This window comes from Phodopus roborovskii, unplaced genomic scaffold (genome assembly GCF_943737965.1).
Source record: "Phodopus roborovskii unplaced genomic scaffold, PHOROB, whole genome shotgun sequence".
In the NCBI taxonomy this organism is placed as follows: domain Eukaryota; kingdom Metazoa; phylum Chordata; class Mammalia; order Rodentia; family Cricetidae; genus Phodopus; species Phodopus roborovskii.
In genome coordinates, this window is record NW_026126410.1 from 1,632,229 (window position 1) to 1,642,437 (window position 10,209).

The 10,209-nt window shown below is 43.3% G+C and overlaps 1 pseudogene; it reads right to left on the bottom strand.

Annotated features, from left to right (window-relative positions):
• Positions 1–422: 422 nt before the first annotated feature.
• LOC127220550 (serine/arginine-rich splicing factor 3-like) lies at positions 423–978 on the bottom strand (annotated as a pseudogene).
• Positions 979–10,209: the final 9,231 nt, after the last annotated feature.

Genomic DNA, 10,209 nt, shown 5'->3' on the forward strand with positions numbered 1-10,209 from the left:
GAAATCTTGCACAGTAACTCAAAGGTTCAGCTCCACAATGTACCTTTACACTGATAGGACCCTGGTAATTTAAAGTCTTACATTTCCAAATAAAGAATGTTACAGCTATGCGTCCATATATAGCAATCAGTAAGGAAAGCCTTCAGGGTGCAGTTCCCGTCCTTTACCTGTTAGCTGGTGTTCACTAACAGCTTTTAAAGACTGCCTATCATTTTACCCACAGCTCCACACCATATCCCAGCTACTAGACAAACTAGAGCTTTATTCCATATCTGCCAGTGGTTTCTTTATCATTAGCACATCACACTCTAACTGTATTTATTTCAGTCTATGTAAAACTAAAGTTCAAAGCAAATTTGAACAGCTAAAACATCTTTAAAATGCACCAAGATTATGAAATCTCAAACAAAACTTGAATTTCCTGTACATATTCCTGTCAAATGAAGTCATTTCCTGTACACCACTTCTTTAGCAAGCTGGTCTTCTATTTCCTTTCATTTGACCTAGATCGGCTACGAGACCTAGAGAAGGACCGAGATGGCTTGTGGTTTCTCTCCCGAGACAGAGACCTTTCTCTTCTACTGTCTCTAGAAAGTGACCTGCTCCGGCTTCGAGAGAAGCTTCTCCTTCTTGGAGATCTTCGCCGAGGTGGAGGACTCCACCTTCGGTAATCATCTCGAGGGCGACCGCCCCAAGAGGGTGGTGGGCCACGATTGCGACTTCTTTCTTCACCATTCGACAGTTCCACTCTCACACGACAGCTGCATAGTGTTCTTCCATCCAGCTCTCGACAGCATCAGTGGCATCTCGGGGATCCTCAAATACAATGAAAGCAAAGCCAGGAGGGTTCCGAGCAACCCACACACTGCCAAGTAGTCCATAATAGCCAAAAGCCCGCTCTAGTTCAGTCTCGTTCCCTTTGTTTCCAAGATTACCTACATACACCTTACAATCTAGTGGACAGGAACCCGGATGCATTTCTAGATCATGGGTTCAAACACCAAGGCTCAAACCCAAACACTCCTGACAGGCCCACCCGCACACTTCTGGATGTTCTCCGTTCCCTGGCGTCCACGAAATGGCCTGCATCCACTCTTAAAGACAGTTAATTGTGTGTCTCTGTGATGTGTGAGCCTTCTCCAGGTCCTGAACAGCAGTGCTGTATGAGAACAGGAAAGCTAAGGTCTGTAAAGGCCAATTCAGTAAAGCCACAGCATAGTCATCTAAATCCCAGCACTTGGGAGGCAGCGGCAGGAGGATCTCTGTGAGTTCGATGCCAGCCTGGTCTACAGTATGAGTTCCAGGAAAACAACAACAATGGCAAAAAGGCCAGGCATGACAGCACATGCCTCTAATTCCAGTACAGTACCTAGAAGACAGAGGTGGATGGATCTCTACAAATTGAAGGCCAGCCTGGTCTACAAGATAGATTCCGGCCAAGAACCTTGAAACCCTGTCTCAAAACAAACAAACCCCTGATGTTTTGTAAAACTTCACATGCCAATGCCACATGATTGGTGTCTTCTATAATTACTCTCTTTTCTCCTTTGCTTCTTTCTCCCTTCCCTTTTACCCTCTAGTGCTGGAGTTGTAGGTGTGAATTACCACCTTCACTACCCGTTCCCACAATCATGGGATGGCTCTCTGCTATAATTAATAGAAGTGCTTCCTCTGTATGTGTCCCCTGCAACCTCTCTCACTGTAGTGACAGCACCCATGCAGCTCTGCTGCTCAGGACCTAGAGAAGACTCGCACACCACAGAGACATAAAATTAACTGTCTTTAAGATGCAATGCCCCCATTGAAACCAGCATTGGGCTAACTCAGACCCCCTGAACATGGGTCTCAGTTAGAAGGCCTGGGCAGTCTAATGACCTCTGACAGTGGAACCAGATGTATCCCTGGTGCATAGAAGGACTTTGGGAGCACATTCCCCATGGAAGGAAACTCCCTAGCCTAGAGGCAGGAGGGAGGGCCTAATCCCTACTCCAAATGACTTGACAGATATTTCCCTCCTGGAAGGCATCACCCTCACTGTGGAGTGGGGGGGTAGGAGGGAGTTTGGGGGGGACATGGGAGGGAGAGTTGAACTGGCATTAATATATAAAATAAGAAAAAATTATATATATATATATATATATATATATATTTAAAAAAAGAGTGGATGCAATGGCCACGTGGTGGTGGCACACGCCTTTAATCCCAGCACTTGGGAGGCATGTGGATCTCTGTGAGTTCGAGACGAACCTGATCTACAAGAGCTAGTTCCAGGACAGTCTCCAAAGACACAGAGAAACCCTGTCTCGAGTCTCGAAAAACCAAAAAACAAAAGCAAAAAAAAAAAAAAAAAAAAAAAAAAAAATTTATGCAATGAATGCTCAGGGGAACCTAAGAAAGGTTATTTGGATAATACCTGGGTTAGAGTTCACAATCAAAGCAAAATGGAACAAGAAAGCCTCCCTTTGGGCCAAAGAAAAAAGTGAAGGCAAGTTCCAGAAACAGTTGAGCCCCACCCATTTCCAATTCCCCTGTCACATAAAACCTGGAAACCCTGTATATGTGATCAGTGCCACTGCAGCCAAGAGACATTGTTGAACAGGGCAACTTCCAAGCACCCTTGCAGCAAATGCCACCCACTGCTTGGAAAAGGTTACTTAATTTATGGTAGCCAAATGTAACTAAGAATAATTTACTGTTTAATTCACTGCAAAAGTAAAACAAAGAAAAAGATTAGAAAGAATCTTTATGTGCTCAAGTTCTGGGTCAGTGTGGTGGCCCTTGCCTGTAGTCCACTAAGGAGACAGAGGGAAGCAGGTCTCTGTGACTTTGAGGCCAGCAGGGCTACAGAGGGAATTTCAGGCCAGCCAACTACATAAAGAACACTTTCATCAAAACAAACAACCTAAATGGTTGGCCCTGACCTCCTGAAACTCAGGGTTTAAATAGTCTTTTGTTGTTTTTAGCTTTGAAATATAAAAAACTAGAAAATAAAACACCTGTTTAAGCAGTTAAGTCCTTCCCTATGGCCTGCCTCTTCCTTCCTTCATCCCTCCCTTCCTTCTTCTTCCTTCATTCCTTCCTTTCTTTCTTCTTCCTTTCTTTCTTTTCCTTCCCCCTCTCTTTTTATCTCTCTCTCTCTCCCCCTGATGTTATTTAAAACTTGACATGCAACTGCCATATTATCATGTCTTCTGTAATTATTCTCTTGTATATATGCAAGTTCTCTCTCTCTCTCTCTCTCTCTCTCGTGTGTGTGTGTGTGTGTGTGTGTGTGAGAGAGAGAGAGAGAGAGAGAGAGAGAGAGAGAGAGAGAGAGACTATCTAACCCTTGGGTATCTTGGAGCTACCTTTGTAGACCAGCAACTCTGATCCCTGAATGCTGAGATTAAAGGTACACAGCCTGTGTCCTCTTCTTAATATCATGCTAGCAGAAGTTTATACAAATTAAATCACTATAGCTCCCTGTCAAAACAGGTTACAGAAGTATCTTGAGACATTGTGCTTTTGAATTTCACAGGAAAAGCCAATTGTTTCTGTAATTTCCATGGAAAACTCACCTGTTCAGTTTCCCAGGATCAGTGTCTCATAGTTTAACACTGAAAACCAGTAGCAAAAGCACACAAACCGCCACCCCTTTGTGCATGCCACAAAGCTAGAGCTATAGGTTGGGCTCAACTGCAGGCTCTGGGCTAGGAGTCTTGAGTAAGCATTCAGACCACACATTTGTGTGTCTGTCCCCTTTGTGGTGTAACATCACAGAGACATGTAAGTGTGAAGATTCTATTTGTGTCCCTGGTTTTGTCTCATGGGAGGCTCTAGGAAGACTCCACTCCACAACAATTTTGTTTTCTTTCTGTCTCTTATAGAATTTCATTGGCAACTTCCCACATGCCCACATATGACCTCATATAGTAGGGCTGTGATGCATGATATCCAACTTTACATATTTTTTTTATTTAACATTTGAGTGCTCTGTGTGCCTGTGGGCCAGAAGAGGGTATCAGATCCAATTACAGATGCTTGTGAGCCACCATGTGGTTGCTGGGAATTGAACTCAGGACCACTCAAAGTACAGCTAGACTTCTTAAACCCAGAGCCATCTCTCCAGCCCTGTCCCCCAACTTTACATTTCTATTCACAAACAAACCATTCATCTTATTTACATGTAGAATTACATATGTATTTTTGAAAGGATATGATGGGGTTAATTGGATGGTGGTCACTAAGTGAAGATCATTCTCTTGTCTTATCCACAGTTATGATAGGTTCAAAAGACAGGGAGAGTCACACTCAGGAAGGAAGACTATTAGCTCATCTGCAAATGGAAATGTAGTTATTTCCAACCTTCAGGACATGCTTTTTATTAAACTAGCCACATTTTAATTTTACTCATTCTTTACGTGGCTTCAACTCCTGAACTCTTTATTTTAAGGCTTACTTGTTTTATGCATTTGCATGTATGTGCAGAAGCATGCAGTGCCTGCAGGTGCCAGAAGAGGGCGTCAGATCCCCTGGCACTGAAGTTACAGATGATTGTGAATCACATGTGGGAGCTGGTAACTGCACCCCAGACCTTTGGAAAAGTAGCAAGTGCTCTTAACTGGTGAGTCGTCTCTTCAGCTCTTGGTTAGGCTCTTCTTGAAAAGGCTGGCTTTTACAAAAAGAAATTTAAGTTCCACTGGAACCTCAGGTCTGAGCATCACTCAGCCCTCACCAGAGAAGCCTCCTCTTGCAAGAGATGGTGATTAACACAGAGGCCCACTATGGGGAAACAGAAAGGGAGGCTTTGGAGTGTTCAACCCTACCCTAGGATGTCTATATCATGCCCCTCCCCCTCTAGGCTCAGGACCTATGTACAAGATAGCCCAAAAGATTCTAAGAGCCAGAGGTAGTGGATGACGCCAAGGAAACAGCATTCTCCAGACACAACAGGACTGACACACATAGGATCTCATAGAGATTGTGACAGCATGTGTAAACTCAAGCCAGGAAAAAAATCCCAGCTTGTAGGAAGAGAATCCAGCACAAAATCCCACTGGCACTCAAGAAGCTATCTGCAATTGATCAGTTGATAATATCTGCATCAATACCTTGCTGGGGGTGGGTGTGTAGTTTTCTTCAATGGAGTGACTCCAGTGTAGGCCCCATGCTCAGGAGTAGCTCTACTTCATGGGTTTGTTGTTGTTTGTTTTTTAAGAAAGGCTCTTGCTTTGTAGCCCTGGCTACCCTGGAACTCACTATGTAGACCAGGATGTTCTCAAATTCGCAGAGACTAGCCTGCCTCTACCTCCCAAGTGTTGCAATAAAGGTGTTCACTACTATGCCTAGCCAGCTGTTTGTTTTTAAGAAAGAGAAGGAACAGGAAGTTGGGTTAGTTAAGAGATGCAGGGGGGTCTGGGAAGAGGGGAAAGGGAAGAATATGAGGATCAAAATATGAATTTTTGTATGAAATTTTCAAGGAATAAATAAAAACATAAAAAAAAAACCCAGATGTTCAGTTTTGAAGCAAAATTAACCCTACATGGAATACTTCTCAAATAAGCACATGTGTTTTCAACAGACAAACATGAAACCTTTTGGTGTCCAGGGAAGTTTTTGGGTGACAGTCAGTTCTACAGCCTGCTGATAATTCCAACAGTCATTTACTTGAGCATGTAAGGTCCTGCTGTTGCCCCCGGGAAGGCTTAAACTTAAAGATAAACAGATATTATAATTTAGGGAGACAATTTTCTTATCCTGGAGGCTAATCACTCCCATAGTAGCTAGGAAGATGTGAGCCATTTACCTGCCCACCCCACCCCCAAAATATCTTAAAGGCAAAACAAATATCAATTGTATAGGTTTGTGATTTGCTTAATCTTGGAAAGCCTTATGGACCAAAGCCCATAATTGTGACTTAAATAAAGTATAAGACTTTGTGAGTGGAAGCAAGGAAAGGATTTTTGTCTAGAAGAGTTATAAAGTTGATATGAAGGAAACTTGTCTGAGTTGTAGTATGGGTGTGGCCGTGGTCAGAGGTGGACTGTGTCCAGAGCTCAGCTACACAGAGAAATGAACTGCCTGGAGAAATGTCAGTGGGAAGCTTAACAATGGTCCTGGGTCACTAAAGGTTGATCTCTGCACCTGATACACACTCACAGCCTTCAGAAGCCTTTGATGGGAGTATTGAGCTCTTGACCACAGTGCTTCAGAAACCATCTAGTTGTGTAGATAAGATGATTCATATTTACAAGGGGAGGCTAAGCAATGAAGCTTTCTGTCAATACCAAGAGCTACCTGAGTCTAGATAATCTCTAGATTATCTAAGATTTATGCGAACACTAGAAGGGGGCAGAAAAGAGGAAAAACACAATGGGTAAGTTTGAGTTCAGTGAGACTTGTAATGGCACACAAGCTTATAGCCTGCTATCGGGGTTTATTAAACACAATTACAGCTTGATAGAAATCTAAAGTAATGGAATCCTACTGTGTGTGTGTGTGTGTGTGTGTGTGTGTACGCGCGAGTGCACGTGCTAACTAGTTTAGAATCGTGTATTTTTCTTCTCATAATAGTCCTAAAAGGTAAATATGGATATCTTTTTTTTTCCATAGTTCAAAATACAAAGCTGGAAATAGTTAAGAAACACATAGCTTATAAAATAGGAAAATCTAGATTTGAACCAGGATCTGTCTAGCTACAAACAGGTTGTTTTTATCCAAGTTGTTCTATTTACCAATAAAGACTCATGAGTCAGATATTGGGGTAAAAACCAGCTAGGTCAGAAAAGCTGAGAAGTAAACATCTGAGCTTCCTTTTTGGCCAGAGATGCAGCAAGAGAGTGTCTCTCCACCTTTCCCAAACCAAAACACCCACACATTTCTAAGTGTTGCAGAATATTTGCTCATACTGTAAAGATGTGCCTCTGCCTAAGGTATCTTCTGATTGGCTTAATAAAGAGCTAAATGGTCAATAGCTAGGCAAGATAGATGAGAAAAGAGAGGAATGAAGCTGGAAGAAGAATCTAGACACCAGTGAGGCACTGAAGACATCAGATATATGGTACAGAGTAGAGGTAACCAAGCCATGTGATAGAATGTAGATTAATAAAGGCAGGTTAGTTTGTTATAAGAGCTAGCAGGACAAGCCTATCTAATAGCCACTCTTTCATAATTAATAAGAAGTCTCCGTGTCATTATTTACAGGCTGGTAGTCCTGAAGAGAAAGCTTACTACATCTAAGCCCTCCCTATTCCTTCCTATGTATCTCTCTATCCATCTTCCCAGGTCTTCCATACTCTCTATGGCTAATTCTTGTCAACTAGTCGCTGGCTCCACCCCCTGACCCAAGGTTAATTTTATTATCCGAGTCTCGGAGTTTCACAGTTCGATCAAATACCCTGCAACACGAACGTCTGTTTTCTACTATGCCTTTGAACTGAGAACTGAAGGGTCTGGTCTGCCAGGAGCAAAATGAAGAAATAAATATCTGATTGCTGCTGAGTTTTGCTGTACACATATGAGAATATGAGAGAAGGTCACCAGTGAGGGGCAGATAGCAGAACACGGGGGGGGGGGGCAGTGGAGGCAGTCTGTGAGGAAGAATGGAGAATGAGTCTGGCCCTGTGCAAGAGAAGACTGATACTTTGATTCACACAACTAAGCAATTTCCATTAATCGTGCCTGGAGTGCCAGCTGTAGGCGCTGAGCTGTACTTCCTTCATCCTTCTCATTCACCCAGAGATTTTACCATGAACTTCTGAGAGCTGCCTGGAGAATGTATGCCCTCTCTACCCAAGAGGAACTAGAAAGGAAACTGACCAATGAGAAGGAGATTGGCGGCTTCTAACTTGACATAATGATTGTGTGTATCCCCGCCCCCTTGTGAACTCTGTCAGTGCCATTTTCCCCATGTGTGAAATCAATCCATCTTACCGAGAAGGTAAAGTTTCTGGATGTGCAGAACTAAGAGAAGAATGTCATGAAGGAAGGGCCTCCAGGGCTGAGAGATGGCGCAGTGGTTCAAAGTACACGTGTAGAGCCAGGCGTTGGTAGTGCACACCTTTAGTCCCAGCACTCGGGAGGCAGAGGCAGGCGGATCTCTGTGAGCTCGAGGCCAGCCTGGTCTACAGAGCGAGTTCCAGGACAGGCTCCAAAGCAATACAGACCAACCAAAAAAACAAACAAACAAACAAACAAACCACTTGTAGTTCTTGCAGAGGACCTAGGTTCAGTTCCCAGCACCCCCGGAGTGGCTCACAATCACTCCTTACTCCAGTCCCAGGGGATCTGACTGCCTCTTCTGACCTCCTTGGGCATCAGTATAGATGTAGTACACATAAATACTAGTTGGGAAACACATAGACACATTTTTTTTTTTTAAATCCTTAAAGGTTTTCTTGTTTGTTTGGTTGGTTGGTTTTGTTTTGTTTTAAGGAAGTGTTTCCCTGAGGCCACTGAACAACCAGCCAACCCCCCCCAAAAAAAAATAATTTGGTGATACTACTTCTTAAAATATTCACCGAAAGTAGAGTCTATGCTTCTTAGCAATTCAGGGTTTCTGATTCAGCCCTACTTCAGTTTTCTGTTTTAATTCCCCTCAGGAAAGCATCTTTTGAAGTAGCAAGCATTAGTTCCACTCACATTCCACTTGTCACGGCAAGCCACATGCCTATGTGTGATATAAATTGTGTGTGGGCAAATTGCTTATTATTTAGTAATATTTCTCATGGTATGTTGTTGCCCAACACCCACTCGGTGGCTCACAATCATCCATAACTTCCATTCCAGGGGAACTGATGCCTTCTTGGGACCTGTGAAGACAGCAGGCACACATGTGGTAGGGTACACACACATACATACATACACACAGGCAAAGCACTTATACACATAAAGCAAAATAAATATTTTTAAAAGGTTCAAGGAACATTTCTATACATAGAAGCATATTTAAACTACAAAGTTCTTAGGAGATATTTTCAGGAAAAGAGCCCAGTTCTTTCATTTTCTTTTTAGGGTAGGTTCACAATTAATATATGTGAGGGTTTTGGCACCAGATGTTTTTGAGGTGGGTGCAGGAAAGAAACTGCCGGCATGACCACTGCATGGTAGGGTTAAAGGGGAAGGGTTTGTGTGTGCATTTGTTTGTTTTTGTTGTGGATATGAGAAAGAGAACAGTCAGAGGCATCTGAAGAGTCCAGAGCAGAGAAAGAAAGCAGTAGACTGAACACGTCCAGCAGAGTGGACCTGGTCAGGGTTATCACCAAGAGAGGGGAGAATAGCAGAGGACAGAGAATGAAGAAAACACAGTGAGTATAGTTACAGCAGGGCTAGTGAGAGCCCGCTGGGTGACAAGAGAATGAGTAGATGCAGGAAGGGAAGTGAGCTGAGGGAGTTCAGAGCAGGGGAGGAGGTGAGAAGGGGTGAGATGCTAGCATGAATTTTGAGGGTGTCTGGAGATGAGCATGCACTTTGATGTGCTAATAAGCATCACTGCACCCTCTGCAAGAGGTGAGGGAAATCACTCCTTTCTGGGCAGATGGAAACCAGTTTCACGAGTTCCTGAGGAACACTGGCTTTTATCTAGCCACCAGAAATCCTCCTGTGGTCCAGGCTGGCTCATTTCTAGGCACATGGACTGCCTTTTGGACTTTGAAGGATCAGTTTCCCCTGGACCTGACAGTAAATACTAACCATTCAGAAGAACGTCTGGGCCATCAGTGCTTCTAAAAGGAATGATTTAATTGGTTTGTGTTTGTTTGTTTTGTCTTCATTAATAATTGAGGACAAGGTAAGAGGGCAGCGATGTCAGCTGTGTGCAAGCTGCCACGTACCGAGGCCCGGTCTATAGTGAGGCCATGACAGCAGGGTGAATAGGAGAGTGTGTTGACGCACACCTTTTGTCCCAGATCTCTGCGAATTCCAGGCCAGTCAGGGATATACAGTGAGACACTGTCTCAAAACAAACAAAGAAAAGGAAAGCAAAAAAGAGAAAAAGGAAGAAAGAAAAGGAAGAGATTGACAAACATCAATTGGATGTACATGGAAGATGAAAGCAAAGTAACATAAAATATTTTCCCCTGGAATACCTTTCTAACAAAGTAGAAAGGGCTAGCCTTAGAGATGTATATACAACGGGGCCGATGTTCTTAGCGTGTGTTATCATTATTTATGGAAGCAAGGCATCACGGAAAGACAACCTCTAACCATCACTACTGACTAATGTTAAACAAC